Consider the following 16,752-nt stretch of genomic DNA (forward strand, 5'->3'; position numbering starts at 1 on the left):
AATTTATGAAAATGTTCAAGTTACACGTTTCCATATTGCCTTCGTCCAATTAAATCTCAGAAGTAACAGCCTACTTTCATATATTTAACGCCTTCTCGTTTCCTTAAAAGAACCTAATAGTCACACTAAATTACTCCACAATTAGGTTAGAATAATGGAAATATTCATGGAAATGCATTCAATTGAAGAGCAATTTGCGTTATAATTTAACTAAATTGTAGGCAAAAAAATATCTCAATTATTATTCTTCTATTTGGAAAAAAAGGGGCCATAAAGTATCAAAAATTTGGCAGGTTAGGTCATAGCCTGTGTACTGTATATTTATAAAGTACATAAAATTAACTTCTACCGAAAATTTTCTATGGAATATTAAAATATGCGTTAATATGTGTTCTCTGCAAGTATCCTTTCGCCATCTTTAATATATATCGGAACAATGTTATCAAGGATAATATCAATCTATCAATATTAGTACAGAATTTGGCTTTGTTTGAAAGTATTCTTAGCCCCGGGATAAGGGTCATGCCGAACGATAGCCGAGTAGAAAGGACACTTTAAATTCAATAAAACCGTGTCCCGTTTCGGTGCATAATCTATTCGAGTAAAATTCTTTACACGGTTTCGTGGCAAACTTTAATAATAGGCCCTACACGCGCGCAAGAAGCCGTGACAATTCTGTATATAGATCAATGGAAGCTTACTTTATGATCAATTTAACATATTATATTGTTACAAGATAATTTGTATACTGTGAACTGTAGAGGATGTTTAAATTTTCTTATTGTTTTCATTGTACTTTGTTACAATAAACTAATAAATACAATCAGTTTATGCCCTATTGTGGGCCTGGCTAAATCCCATGATGCGCTTGCTAAAAAAGGCCCCCTTCCGCACGGCTGCCCCATTCGAACCACCACGTGGGCATAACTAAAAAGGGCCCTCTTAGTATCAATAATATAGAAAAAATAATTAAAAAAAAACAGATCTTATTAATGTTCATACAGTCAAAACCTTAAATATATTCGATACTTCAACAGAAATTTATGGAAATTATCCATTTTATTGTCTTCAAATCTTGGCATTTTACTACAGATTTAAAGATAGTAAATTACAAGCATATTCCGTTGTTACGTAGTTTAAAATATAGTAATTTCAAATACAAACAATAGTGAGTATTAATTATCGGCATAGAAAACAAAAAAAAAAATGGCATCCGAAAACTTAAAGACGATAAAGTCGGCGTGATGCATCAGATAAGAATTACCATGTAAAGTTATAATTCATACGAGCAAACCGGAATGTTCCGTAACACTCCCCGTCACGAATCGGCGTGACCGCGGTCACGAATTTACATTTGACTAAAGGAGAAGTATCACGTTATTGAAATCTCGGCATAAGTTTTACTTAAATGATATTCTTAACTTCTCGTTTTATAATACGAAAAAGTGTGACGACGTTGGCGATTTTTAAGAAAAGAAGGTTATTTTCGATATTAAAATTATACACCAACACCTTTTCTGCTTCGGTAGCAAAGGTGAAGGCGACGTACGTGGCGGAATTTGATGCCTACCACAAAAAAAAAAATCTTTCATAATTCATGCATTTTACCTATTTTCTTGTGTTTCTTAACCTTTGATCTATGGCTGTTGAAGAAAGAAAGAAAAAAGTATTGTGTGTTAACTAATAGTGTAAGGTGTTCTAGGAGATTTAATAATAAAATCGGCATTATTCCTAAAGTTTATTGATTGATAGGTGTGTTAAATCTGTATGACTTTCTGTAGTTTTTTTCTGCGGTGAGATGTAAAATGCCTTATAGTAACAGCGTAGTACGACAGAATACCACTGGAGGATCCGGGATCAAATCGGAATTTTTCGTGAGTGATCAGCCCGTACCCACAATTGGGGTGAGCGAGGGATTTGTCAATGGAATTGTGGGTATCACACCAACAATTCATGGGTTCGGCCATTGTGGTCGAACCCGTGATGCCATTTTCCATTGGCCGAACCCGTGATGCCAATGGAAAATGGCATCACGGGCAGATGACTATACAGATTTAAATCGTCAATAAAGTGTGATATCATTGATGCACTAATACATTAAAAATTAAACCGCTATTAGAAAATATTTAATGTAAACATCAGGGTTATTCCATTAAAAGTTCAGTGCTTTTCTACACTATTTGGAATGCAATCGAAAGTAATTCATTTATTGTATACTGAAAGTTTACTAATATAAACAAGGAACGTCTCTCGTTGTACCTCTGTATTCGTAGTTAATGTGATAAATAAATACATGAAAAAGTGTTAAATTTTAAAAATATATGAAATAAATAACTTACTTTAGTAGTAAAAATACATTCGAAGCGCTTTATGTCTCCATCTTCTATCCCGCAGCATCAGTTTTCCTCATCTGAAGCGACTAGGAATTTATTTTCGTTTCAAGTTTCTTGGACTTTTCCCCTTCATCTTCCTATTTTTCTATTTTATATCGACTTCTATTTATATATTAATTTACTCAAATTATTATTTCTCCTTCTTTCTAAGTGTTCTAGCTATTTAATTATTCTGTTTGCAGATTGTATTAAGGCAGAGGAGCCCAATATGGCCCAAAGTTTGGACTATTATTTTGACCAATTTCAATTTATTTTCTAAGAAATTATTGCTTGTTATACTGTACATTAAATGTACAATATCGTGCCAATTATTAGTTTCCATTACAGGAATTTAGGTTCGATTTCCTTGTTGTAGAAATCCTTTCTGGCTGACCTGCTTGTTATTTCCAGATATCAAGTATTTCTGGATTTGTATACGTACGTAAACATTAAAAAGTTTTTATTTACTATTTATTAGAATGAAGATACTCACTTAGTCTGAACTTAGTTTTATGTGTGTCGTATATTGAGGGATTTTGTTAAAAAGGAGGGTGCCCACCACATGTAAGAATTTAAACAATAAAAAAGCAAAGAAATATAAATTTTTAAAAGGTATTTTAATAGTATTTTAATATCTATTTTAAAGAAGAAAGATGGCTTTAAGGGGAGGAAAAGAGAAATGTAAATAGCTTTAAGTGAAAACTGTACTCATTGTCCTTCGAATTTGTGTCGAATAACTGCTTAACAGGTCGTATTCTACTGTAAATATTCATTCCTCCAAGCTAAATATGTACACAGTTTTGAGTTTTAATATTTAAAATCCACGAATATTACGCTTTGAATATTATTTATTAATAAGTAGTATTTTTTTTTTTTTTTAAGAAAAATATCTCTTGTCACGTTTCTAAACAGAACAGAAAGCAAGATACGAATCGGTAATTATTCACTGGTAGAATGTATACAGTAACTTACCGAGTGAATAATTAGTACACGTTGTAACCTTCCGTATTTTTTAATAACTGTTCAAATACTAAATGGAAAATGATGTTAAAGAGAAGAACACGAAATTCTTATTTTTTTTAATTAGCATAATTACTTTAAAACTAATGAAGTTATTGTTAAATATGTCGACACGTATCGAATACAACCAAATATGAATGAGTCGTTCGCAGGTTATTTTATATACAGTTTTTTTAAGAAGAAAAATCTCACGAAAAAGTGGCCACCGTTTAGAGGTGGCCGTCATTACGGGTTAAAATGTGATTATTTAAATTACTATATAAAGATCATCTTCATGGGTGTATCTTCAAATTTTCTTGATATAAAAGGAAACAAAGTAATAGTTGAAATGTAGTTTTTCATATTAAAATGCAAAAGAAGTAAAAATTTGTCGGAAAAATGACATAAAAATTACAATATTACACAATAGTACGTAATCTATAAGCATAAGTGGGCTTACTCCATTTCCTTTTATCTCTATTCGTGAACCAAACCTTTCACATTTGAGAGAGGGCGGAATTTTAATAGCACTTAAACAAAATAATGTATTCTTAACAACCGAATAACCTGTTTTTCGGATGCGTAAGAATTTATTTTTGTAAATCTATTTTTACTTTTATTATGATTTATTTTTAAATATTCATTTTTTTACAAAAAATACTGAAAATTGAATTAATCCGCGCTTTGCAAATTCAATTTTTGTTTGATTTAATTTGCATTTAAAACAATAACAATTTATAATTTGCTATAGTAACGTCATTTATAAGTTAAGGTTAAAGTTCATCGATATTTCATATTCGCTTAACGTTTTAAACGTGTTCTGCGATGATAATCTTTATAGCTTATGGCATTCATATTCTAATCAATTCTCTTTGATTACAAAGTTAATTTTGAATGTATGCAATGTAAAAGAATGCAATATACAAGAAAAAGAATTAGTGGAGTAAGGCAACTCAACTCAAAACGTGGGCGATCTGCTTTAAAATCTAGGAATTTTTCGGAGTTGTCCGTCCGATACGTCAGGCCTCGTTGCCACTGCACGTCCCATTGTGGATCTGGCCGAATCCGTAATGGACTTGCTAATAAAAGAGCCTTAGTGCTTACGTGGCAAAGGAAATTAAAAAAAAAAAAAAAAAAAAACAAACTTAAATAAGGGCCAGTTTTCCATAGAGAGTAGGATGCAAATTATTAAATAAAAAAGATACAATGGAAGTTCTTCAAACGTTTTTATTCGCTTTCGATACAATACATTTTGTATTTCTTCAATTATCTTAGCGCTAAAGAGTGCCTTGAAGGATCCAGAAGGGAATCCAATCCGGACTTTCGTGACATTTCTTTGATATGTGACTGAAAATTCTATCGTGACCCGACCCGTTTAAAACTTTTAACCAATAAAAATATTTTTATAACACACGTGTCCATATTTAAAACCAGGGCTGTGGAGTCGGAGTCGTCAGAAATCCCCCGACTCCGACTCGTTTACCTTCCCAACTTGTTATGTAGGCCTATATAAAAAACGAAAAAGTATTTGAATCTCCGAATTTTTTGCAAATCTATACGTTTGGAGATCTCTCGACCCCAAAAATTGTCAAATAAAGGGAAAAATTCGCGCGTATGTTGGCGTTTAATTTGTTTAATTCCTTTATTCTGTACTGGACTATTAAACAATGTCTCAGAATGAGTAAAGTTTAAGAAACAAAATTTGGCACAGTAGCGTGTGTATAAAGGGCATTAATGCTATTAAATTTTGGTTCTTTATTAAAGGTCGACAGGGTAGAGACGTAGAAGGGGTCGTGTGTCACATCTCCGGTGTGGTCGGACTTAACGAATATTTTACTCGTTATTAGCATTCACAATCTTATAATATAATCGAGATGGGTTAATAATAATAATAATAATGATAAGCTTAGAGTTCAAACGGTTAAGAGTTGAAATTTGATACACAGTTAGGATACATCATCATAAGAATGTACAGTACACTAAGAAGGAATTTTTCGAAATTTCTCTCGCGGGGGAAGAAGGAGAGGGTTAACCAATAAGCGTTCGGGTACTAAAACTAAAATGAATGGTTTTATTCGTATATTGCATCGCAACACATGGGCGATCAGCCGAGGAGGGAATGTCTCTCGCGGTCATTTATAGGAAACTGATCCCGGTTTAACGTGGAGAAAACCCGAAAAACACGTGGCCAACCCGCGAACCCACGACCACCGCTGTTCTATGGTTTTATCAACTCGGCCATTAATGGGCACAACTCTTGGTTACGAATATGGCCGTTAAAGTCACGAAATATATATCACATTTTAAATAAGACTCGAGAAATTATATGCTATCCCTTAAAGATTTAATTTAGTAAATGGAATTTAGAATATTTACAAGAGTTGTGCCTATTGTCATTATCTCAAGCGTGTCTAATGTGGCCATTCCCTAAGCGTGCCCAGCAAACGACGAAGCTGGCAATTAGGAATAATTTGTTATAATAACGAGAATTACGTTGCTGTCACGATACAGAAGAGGATTTACTAATGTAGTTTTCACATTTATATAATGAAACGAATAATTTTACGTTTTATTAAGTTAAATTTTGAAATAAAGAAATGAAAAAATTCTGTTTAAATCTGTAACGTCCACATTATTGAAATACGTAAACTGGTTTCGATTTCTTTAACTACTCTCGAATCTTTACCAGCAAAGTTATTCGGTGGCGGATCACCCAATAGGCGCGCCTAGGGCCTCGTCATTTCGATGGGGCCTCAAAAATTACATAGCAAAACGGTAACGTGCCTCTAAACGTATATTTCGCACCCCGGCATGAACAGTGACTTAACTCATAAATTGACGATTTTATTGTCTTTTTGATATAAAGAAACACTTTTACATAAAGGGCCTTACGACAAAATAGCGCCTAGGGCCTCAAAGAAACATAATCTGTTTCTGAAGTTATTATTTAATCATCTTTGCTGGTTTAGGTTTGAGAGTGGTTAAGTCTATAAGTCCACTGAAAAATCCATATTTCAATTTCCACATTTGGCATTACTACACGATAGTGTTATGATCTTCATAGAGACTATGTTAATCTAAGTTTATTTTAAATCTATATTAATATAATTAGCATAAGTAAGTGAGAAAACAGTTGTGCGTGCCGATAAAATAAAAACTCGCGTGAATGGTAAGATAGACAAGAAATTTACATCTGAAATCTCACTAGGTATATTACAAAATATTTGGCACGAATAAAATATGAAATTTAGAAGAACCTTGTAGATTAAATGCGGAAGACGGACGAAACTAAATGATAATGATTACCACTAATGCCTTACAATACCCAGAAAATATTATCCTCTCACTTCTAAGACTAGGAAATAAAAGCTTTATTTATACCGAAAATCGTTTATATTTTTCTAATTTAAGCAGACTCATTTATAAATAATTCCATCTTGCCATGGGAATCGACTGAAGTTTCCTTAAAAATTTTCCTCGCCTTGTAAAACACGTTGTATTATCCTTCTGCATTTTCCACGCCCTGTAATAATATGTTACAAACATTCCTCTATGATTTTCCAAGTTCCGATAATAACTTCTTTTTCTCCTTTTTCAAACTCTGTTAAACATATTCCTTCTGAAACTTCACGATTTTTAAGCGCTTTAAAAAATATTACCATCCTAATGATTTACTCCGCTGTGTGAAAGTCTGTTGCATGACGAGAAGAAACTACAATAACAATCCGTTTTATTGTATTCTATAGCGTGATAATCCTGTTTATTATTCATTGCTAAACCTGTCTCTAAGAATGGCCTTCAGATATTATTTCGGATGGAGCGGTGTAATTTATACTTTGATAATGCAATGCAATCGAGTTTCAAAGATTGCATATAAATGAAGATAAATAGATAAAAGAATAGGATAATTATAAAAAATTCGGCGCTTATTATAACATTATATGACAAAAAGTTATTATTTTTAATACATTATTATAATCATAATTTTTATCCTGGGGAAGAAATTTGAATATATTATAGCTAGGACAGGATTACACTTTGTCTCTAAGCTATAACATAAAGAGATTCTTCCTTCTTCATATAATAATGGATAATAGGTATGAATTGTTTTCGAGAATGGGGTGAGCTTAGCTTATATTAAATGTTAAATGTATAATGTGTATGCGTAAATATTATAGCTTGCTATATACTTATAAGCGCTGTGTTGGCCTCTTTATTTCTAGACTTATTACACCGTCTCTAGACACAAGATCACCCTTAGAACATCGATTTATTTTCCAAAAAATGTATGCATTTCGGACCTACAGTCCTTCATCAGCTTCTTTACAAATATTTACGAAATTGACACAACCGCATCCATATTTGTAAAGAAGCTGATGAAGGACTGTAGGTCCGAAATGCATACATTTTTTGGAAAATAAATCGATGTTCTGAGGGTTATCTTGTGTCTAGAGCGGTATAATAAGTCTATGAATAAAGAAGCCAACATAGTGCTCACAAGTATATTTACAATCGCATCAAACTTTCAGAGACGAGTCTGTATTGTATTTAATATAATACATTTTATATAAAACATTATTATTTTATTTTATGCTTAATTCTGAACGGTTTGTAGGATTACATTACAATTAAGTGTGTGTATATATACAGTATATCTTTTTCTAAATTGAAAAATAATCGGGAAAAATGATAAGAAAAGAAGCCAAGACAGGAAAGTATTAAAAAAAACTTTCTTTTAAACAAATTAAATACAGCGAAACCTGCTAATGTGACCACTAAGAGACCAGCTCATAGTGGTCACTTTACACAGGTGGCCATATTAGCAGGTTTCACTGTATTTAATAGTTATTGATAATAATACATAAAATAGAAACAAAATTTTTAAAATTACTTTATTAAAAAGTTAGAATTATTTCTTCCTACTTATTAATCTTTAACAATTTAATAAATTACAAAAAGGTACCAAGACAAGGACAAAAGAATCCAAGTAAACGAGTACAGAATGAACGTATTTTTTCAACTTATATTTAACAAAGCACATTAACGTGTATGTTAACATTTATATATACAAAAAATTTCTATTTTATAGTGTTTTTCTAACCCAGAAATTGAAAGCCGAGTCATCGTTTTAAAATTTAAATATAAATCAAAGTACCAAGAGCTGCAGGATATGCAAATGAAGAGTATGCTTTAAATACTTCGAAAGTATAGTTAACGACACCTGTTTTTTAGGTGCAAATATAATTGGTGTTTTAGTGATCATTTTCAAGAAAAATAAACTACAACCACCCCTTATTACGTATACCGAACGAACATACCTTGTCAGGCTATAAGGCTAAATAATTACTAAGAAATTTGGCACGAGACAGGCCACCGTGGCCCGGCGGCCTAGTTTTCTATTTTACTTATTTAGTCATTATTGTAGGCTACAGAATTCTCTTTTTAAACTAATTCCGTTAAGGCTGGCTAAAATACCAAAGTGCCATCTCTCGTTATATGCCCAAATTGTCACGTATTGAAGACTCCTCTCCATTACGTTACAATATGGGTGTATACCGGACATAATAGATGGCCACTGGTAAAATTTCATCAGCAAACAGTAAGTGTTATAATGCTCCATTTAATACTCTTTAAAATATCTCGAATTTAAATACACAAAAAATATTTAAAATCGAAATAATACACGTCACGCTATTAACGATTATTATTGGGCGTGTTACCTGATAAAGAGGCTTTAATACGGTCGAATAAGACAGCCTATGATGATGTCAGTTTCAAGTGAAACAGACTATGTTATTGGCTGGCTTATCGACTTTATTAGGCAACGCACCCATTATTTCGTGGTTTTTATTAAATTTTTAATGATCTATTTTTATGGTAATTAAATAGGGTTATTTGAATTAAAGTTTTTACGAGTTTACAAGAAATGAAACGGTTAGGCCCGATATCAAAATAGAACAAAAGTCCAGCAACGAGTTGCTTAACTTTCCCGGTAATATTTGGTAGTGTCATCTGTCATGATATTTTATTTATTTATTTTTTTTAAATATTTTTATATTTTTAACTATTATAAAATGGCAAAAAGCTTAATTTTGAGGGTAGGAACGAGTTTTATAAAAAATTGTAAATACTAATAATGAGTAAAAACGTTCATTAAGTCCGACCCTACTGGTAAATACCCACGACTCCCTTTATCAACCTATAGTTAATATAAAAATCAACATTCCCTCACATTTAAGGTAGTTTTTCGGTTATTTTTGAACGCTCGAAAGTTTCGCAGTTGTATACTAAACACCAGCTTATTCCGTATACTGTATGTGACACAATGAAGAATAGAACGTTGACCTGTTGATAATTTACCTATTACAGGCTCCACTATCATGTGTAATTGTCTCTTGTCTTTTTCTACTTCGAGTTCTACACGATTTCACTTGCAGCGGGTCATAAGGTACAGTACATCAGCCAAGCATCTAACAAATTATCATCGTCGCCACACTTCAAACTTTTGTAAACAGTAAAGGTCTTCGAAAACTTTTTTTTGGAAGTATTTCTACAAATTTGAGAATCTACTGTTCAATAGTTAAAAACTTTTTCTTACACGTAAAAATAACGACAATGCCTTAGTGTCATTAAAATAATATTTGAAAATATTCATGCACAACGTGAATGATTTTATAAGAATTTACTAGTCTGAGCATCCCGTGTTGCCGGGGGAAATGTAAAGATGATGTTGTAATGGGATAAAATATTCTTTGGCTACATAATGGCGTGTAATGTACTATACATATAGATATATAAGCGATAACACAAGAAATCTCATTGGTTAGTTGCAACTGCACACGTGAATGATTTCCTATAGAAATTTCAAGAATATATGCATACTAGCAGATGAGTCCGGCGCTGTTCGGGGATAGAAAAGATTAAGATTATTCGATTATAGCCGATCTTACCCGTTTTCACCGGGTGTATTAGACCCCATTTCCGAGGCTAATTAGAGAGTTTTTAGATGGGTTTAAAAATGCGTTCGATCCGCAAAAACGCAAAAAAAAAACAGCATCTAAAATAGTACGGTAGAAGCGAGTTCTTCAGTATAATCCTTAAAAGATAATTGTGTTCGAGTTTGCATAGGTACACTATCGATTATTCGGCCCAGCACTCCTTTAATTCGAATAAAATTACATTGGAAATTCCCTCAAGTTCATTGGACGACCACAGATGGCATTGTGTGATAGGTGCACTTTTTCGGGACGGGCTATTTACGTTTGAAGTAACGTGTGAGAGTTGGCCAATTGAGATCTATCAGTTTCTTAGGCCAAACAGATTAGAGGAAGAGATGGTGGAGATTTTTCGAGGAATGGTCCGTCCCACATATGTCGGATCACTTCCCTCACTACCCGGCTTTATCATTGGGGGCTGACCGAATCCATAATGGAATTGTATTAAAAGGCCCTCTTAGTGTTCACTGGGCAGAGAAAATACAAGTAGGTCCAAAGTAGTATTTTAAGCTGAGAGTAACTCTAGTAAATGTTTCCTTATAAACATTAAACTGATTAATTATTTAAATTGATGGAAAAATATCTAAGGAATTCAAATGAATTTTATAAAGATAGATTTTTTAAAACTCTTTCCTCCTTATGGGCAATAAATGGACTTCTTCACCTATACTCATCGTGGGTTTAGCCAAGACTATAAAGCCAGGCTGCCTGGTGAGAGATCCAGGAAAACCTCCTAAAAAACAATTTTTATAGCTCGGTAATAGAAAAACTTTGTGTGTGTGTGTGTGTGTGTGTGTGTGTGTGTGTTGTGTGTGTGTGTGTGTGTATGTGTGTATTAAAGCCAAAGAAAATGCTATTAATATAATAAAATGTATTAAAATTTACAAACAATTTTCCACTGTCGGAAACTTCAGTAGACATTGGGTAGAAACAGACAGGAAACATTAACTTAAGACACGAATTTTTAAATCTACTTTTAATATTTTCATAAATTCGCTGTCAATTACGAATCTAATTTAAGACGTTTTAAATAACAAAATTTCTTAGCCATTTTTCTTAAATAGAGGAGCTTATCTATTCAAAGTGTCCTTCTTTCAGAGTGGTACTACTACTATAATTACGACCAGTTTAATTATCGTAAAAGTACAAAATTATTAGGCTCACTTCGAAAATGTGAGAAATACATTACCGCATCCTCTACACCGTGACATAAACATCAAGCTCGTTATTATAACAAATTATTCCTAATTGTAGGCTTAATCGTCTGTGTGGCACGCTTAGGGAATGGCTACGTTAGACACGCTTGAAAAATAACAACCGGTTTAACTCTTGTAAAATTTAAAGTAATATTAAGTGCATTATATCATAAAAATAGTGCTTTACAAATTTGTAATCTCTCGCTTAGTTAGACCCACTAAAAATATAGTAAAACGTATGACTCTATGTTATACCAGGACAGTAATTTTCGGTTGCATTTACCGTTCTTTCGTTCGTCTTAGGCAAATTGGATTTTAATCGAGTCGGTAAGCCAGGATAAAGAATAAGTGATTAAGTTGTCATGAAAGACCTGATCGCGCGTAAATTTGAATTTTCACCGAATTTTATACTTTATAATTTAAAATTTAAATTATAAAGTATAAAATTCATCTTCCTCGAGTGTGCTTTGATGGTGACGGACAACAGCAGGGGACTGGAAGTGACCTCAAAAGACACTCTTATGAATTGGTGTGTTTGAAAGGTATTATTGCGAATGTGTTAATCATGAAAATATCTATATCTAATACCTGTCGTAACTCCATAATGGATATGTAAAAATGTCGTTTTACAGTACACCTGTAAAGCGATCGAATAGAGCTCTCAATCGCTTTGTGTTACTGCAGATTATGGAGAATTTACAGTATGTATCGTATTTCCGTGCATAAAAGAACACAAGAATAAGCTTTTATACACGATTAAACTCTTAGATGAGAGTATGCTTTCTTATTTTCAGGTATTGTACTGTACGTTGCGGAACGTAGTGTCCATTTTGTCTCATGTATAAGAATTCTTGTAGGTGGTATAAAATCGACATTACATTTCGCCAAGTACCTAAAATAACTTTTATAATATCGGAAGCAGTTTTGTTTTATTTTGGCTTCTTAAAAATAATGTTTACAAGAGATGTCACTGAATAGTTACTATATTAGTACATTTACGTTTAATTCACATTGGCACTGTAATACAGTGCCAAAACAAGCTAGTACACTTAAGAGCATGCTCTTATTTGCGAGGAAATACGGTATACATATAGCAGATTCCTGTATTTGATTAGTGTAGACCAGTGTTTCTCAAACTTTTTGGACCGCGACCCCCCTTCTGCACTTAAAAATTTCAAAGAACCCCGAAGAATGAGTATGTGTCGAAAAACATCCCGGAGGGAGGGGGTTAGGCTCGTATTTAAATATTTATATTCTTTTTATTATTTATATGTGCAATTTATTTAAGTAAAAATTATTTTATATAGTTTTTATTTCTATTATTTCTAAATATGAATCCATAGTAAATTTATAAAATATTTGAAAAAAATTGACCTAGAATCCATTTTTCAGCGACCCCCCAAATATTTTTCACGACCCCCTTGGGGGTCGCGACCCCCACTTTGAGAATCACTGGTATAGACGAACAAACGATGTTGAAAGAAGATACATGGCGAGTTAAGTCGATAAGCTCATTTGATTTCCTATTCCACAATCACACGATTTATAAACAATTCGCCCAGGGATTTTTTTTTTTTTTGTTTTTTTACTAAGCAGTAGACAAATTTACTTAAATATTCCGCTTCTTTAAACTTAGATAAGCTGTACGCCAAAAAACGCGCAAGAAGAGTGTTCTAGTCGTATTCAATGCTGTTTCTTATTTGCTAAAAGCACCAAAGATATTTTATACTGTATTTGGTTCATGGCTTACACAGATTTGCTGAAGAAATACGAGCCACATTCCGAACGGTGGACCCCTCTCCCATTTCAATTAGTCATAACTAAATGGGGTGGATGCCTACCTATTTAAAGACAGCTTTAGTCTACTCTACAGTATACAACAATTTCGAGAATGTTAAACAACTACTGTATTTATAACGTGTTTTTAATAGCTATATATTAATTGTTAATTTTACTAAGCAACTGTTATAAAAATTTTTAAAAATATAACACAGGTGGTAGGCAAGACTATTTCATTAATCATGCAATTACTGTATAACCTATGGAAATAACGTGTCTGAGGTTCTGTTTTCTGGTATCTTATTACGTAGAAAGATTTTTAGGAGAAGATTTCCTTATCAGTACACATTTAAACTGTTACGACTACATAACTTTTATTTTCTTTTAACATTAAAACATAAATATTTGGCTAATTTTACGATATAAAAATACAACGGTTAATTATTACTATAGATAAGTTCAATAACATATTACGAATTAATAAGTGCCGAATTTTTCGTAGGAACAAACTAATATAGTCATATTTCATTCGACTCGGTTTCTAGAATATATAATCATCATAAATTGCGAGAAAGGTCGAAGCCACATCATTGCATTATTGCGTGAGGATATACAATTCATCAAATCCGGTGTTGACAATGGCACGTCTGCAAATCCTAGCACGCGATATTTTCAATGACACTCAAAGAAACTCTACGATAATAGATTTTCGTAACAGAAAAATAGCTTTTATTTTCTATCAGTTAACTTTAAATCGCTAATTTTTTCATTTTATTATCAAAGGAGCTAACTACAAAAGCAATAAGAGTAGTTACCAGACATAAAACGAAGCCAATATATATATATAAATTAATTTCTTACTGCTTGTATCATATAATTACCACAGTAACATTTCAATAAAAATCTAACAATTAAATCAAGAGAAACCCCAAAACTGTATAAATTTTAAAATAATTTAAGTTGCAATAAACTCGAAAGAGAAGGATTATGAATCCCAGAAGAGTAATAAAAATTGTAGCAGATATTTAAAAACTACTGTAGCATTATTTATAGCAAAAATGCATTAATAAAAATACATTTATTTCATTTAAAATACAATAAGACCCCGCTTAACGCGGGGGATGCGTTCCTAGACGACAGAGCGCTAAACGAAACAGCGTTAAACGGGGTCATCTTAACATGTAAATAAGGGGGATATGTGAAACAAAACAGAGAATAAGAAAATTTATCAGTTTTTTTTTTTTTGTTTGTTTTATTTTGTAACATTTATTGTTAAATTTTTTTGTTACATTAATTATAGACTTATTTATTGATAATATCGAAATTTATTCATAAAACATTCATACAAATAAAAAAAGTTCGAGTAAAGAAGTTATGTTCGTGATGAGGAGGGTTCTTTCTCATTTGACATCTTTTGTTTCTTTGTGAAGAAGTCATCTAACGTCGTTTGCCTTTTCCTGTTTCGTTCAGCAAGCAATTGTCGATAGCAAGACATCGCATCCATGACACGTCTTGCCTTTTGAACTTCTATCAAAATTGAAATCGTTTTGTATAAACTGATCGATTATTTCCGTTATACTGGCTAAACGTTTTTTTAGAAAATCCACTGAAAGTTCATTTTGTTCCTCATCTTCAGAAACGCTAATTTCGTCATCTTCATGCACCTGTTGTTCTACTAATTCTTTAAGATCGTCGTTGGAAAAACTTTCTCCAGTTGTAACTTGCAATAATTCTTTAATATCCTGAACATTTATATTATCCAACCCTGTTTCGTTAGCTAGCTTGACAATTTCGTCGACATCAACAATGGATTCTCTTGTGTCAACATCCTTGCTTAGCTCCGGCCATACATTCTTCCATACTCCTTTCAAAACATTTCTCGGTCACCTCATTCCAGGAAAGATTGATGTTGTCTACAGCATCCATGATACTTATAGTTTTTTCCAAAAATCTCTAATGGATTGTTTATCTGCTCCATCTGTTTTATCAATCAGTTGTCGGAATGTCCGCCGCAGATAATAAACTTTAAAATTTGATATTACGCCTTAATCCCAACACTGCGTGCGATCTCGGGTAATTCTAATACTACAGCGTAATACCGAAACAGCGTTAAGCGGGGTCTTACTGTATATGCTCTCCATCTCAAATTAGTAGTGTATTGCCCCTGTACATCATACTTTTCCTGTTAGCAATGGAGTCGTGCCAGTTCTCTAGCTCCTTTCAGGGAAAATTTTTGAATAAAAGAGTTCCCAAACAATCTACCGGATTTTTTTTATCGGACTATATTCCCGCTGATTAATAATCCGAAACAAAGTAATTTGGTTAAAGTTAGGCGGTTAATACGTCATCTCTCTTGATAAGAAGAGTTCCTCGAAGGAAGAAACATTTTCATAAGATGAGTTTTATATAAATATATATTTTAATATAAAAGATATTTTAAAAGTAACTTAACAGTTTGAGGTGTCCAATATTTTGCTGTATAGTCTTTGCTAGCATTAACAGAATGAAATCATTCATAAACAACAGAGAAATGAAGCCACGAAGATAGAGTTAAAGAGAGAGGATGAGGTGTCACAGATATTTAAAACATGCACTGCAAACAAATACAATACCGCAGTGTTTTTCTACAGCAGTAATTGCACAAAGCTTTAGTTCTTGCAGGCAAAACAGTACACCATTAAACATACATCCGAGTCTAACGCAGTACACAAAATACACAGACGCCATTTCTTAGATATCAACAAATCAATAACTTTCAAACTTGCTGTAACGAGTAAATAACCTAGGAATTCAGAAACTACATTGGTGAATACAAAAGTGAATAACACTTCACACTATTCGGGGTTGTTATATAACTCGAGTACATCAATTCGAAAATAATCCGTGTTAGTGAATACGTGAGTCAGAGGTTCATAGAAAACAACGTACAAAATATATACTTGACCAAATTATAATCACAGACAGCCTAATGAGACCATAGTAATAGCTTAATAATCACAGCTGATCAGATATCAGCTTTAATAAACAATACATAGACGAGACATTATTCGAAACTTGTCCACAAAGTGTCTGTGTAGAATGGATAAAATACTTATTGTGCCTGTGATCTTTTCTTGTACAGAAGTCGTACAACATACACTACACAAGTCTACAAACGTTAGGGCTTCGCAACACCATACAGAAGGCTGCCATATTAAACACATGTCACAAAGTTAAGAAAATTTTAAACACACGCACACAAACACGTAAACGAAACATTTATTTATTTATTTATTATAAACAAATTTCGGATTTTTTTTCTGTATGTTTACGTGTAAGTGGGGGCACGATTTTGTTTACCCTCTTTGAGGCTTAATAATTCCTGTGCTTTTGATCGAAAATTTCTGAAATTGTGTAGGGAGGTTTGTGTAT

The sequence above is a fragment of the Centruroides vittatus genome, unplaced genomic scaffold (assembly GCF_030686945.1).
Source record: "Centruroides vittatus isolate TY-2023 unplaced genomic scaffold, ASM3068694v2 contig_941, whole genome shotgun sequence".
In the NCBI taxonomy this organism is placed as follows: domain Eukaryota; kingdom Metazoa; phylum Arthropoda; class Arachnida; order Scorpiones; family Buthidae; genus Centruroides; species Centruroides vittatus.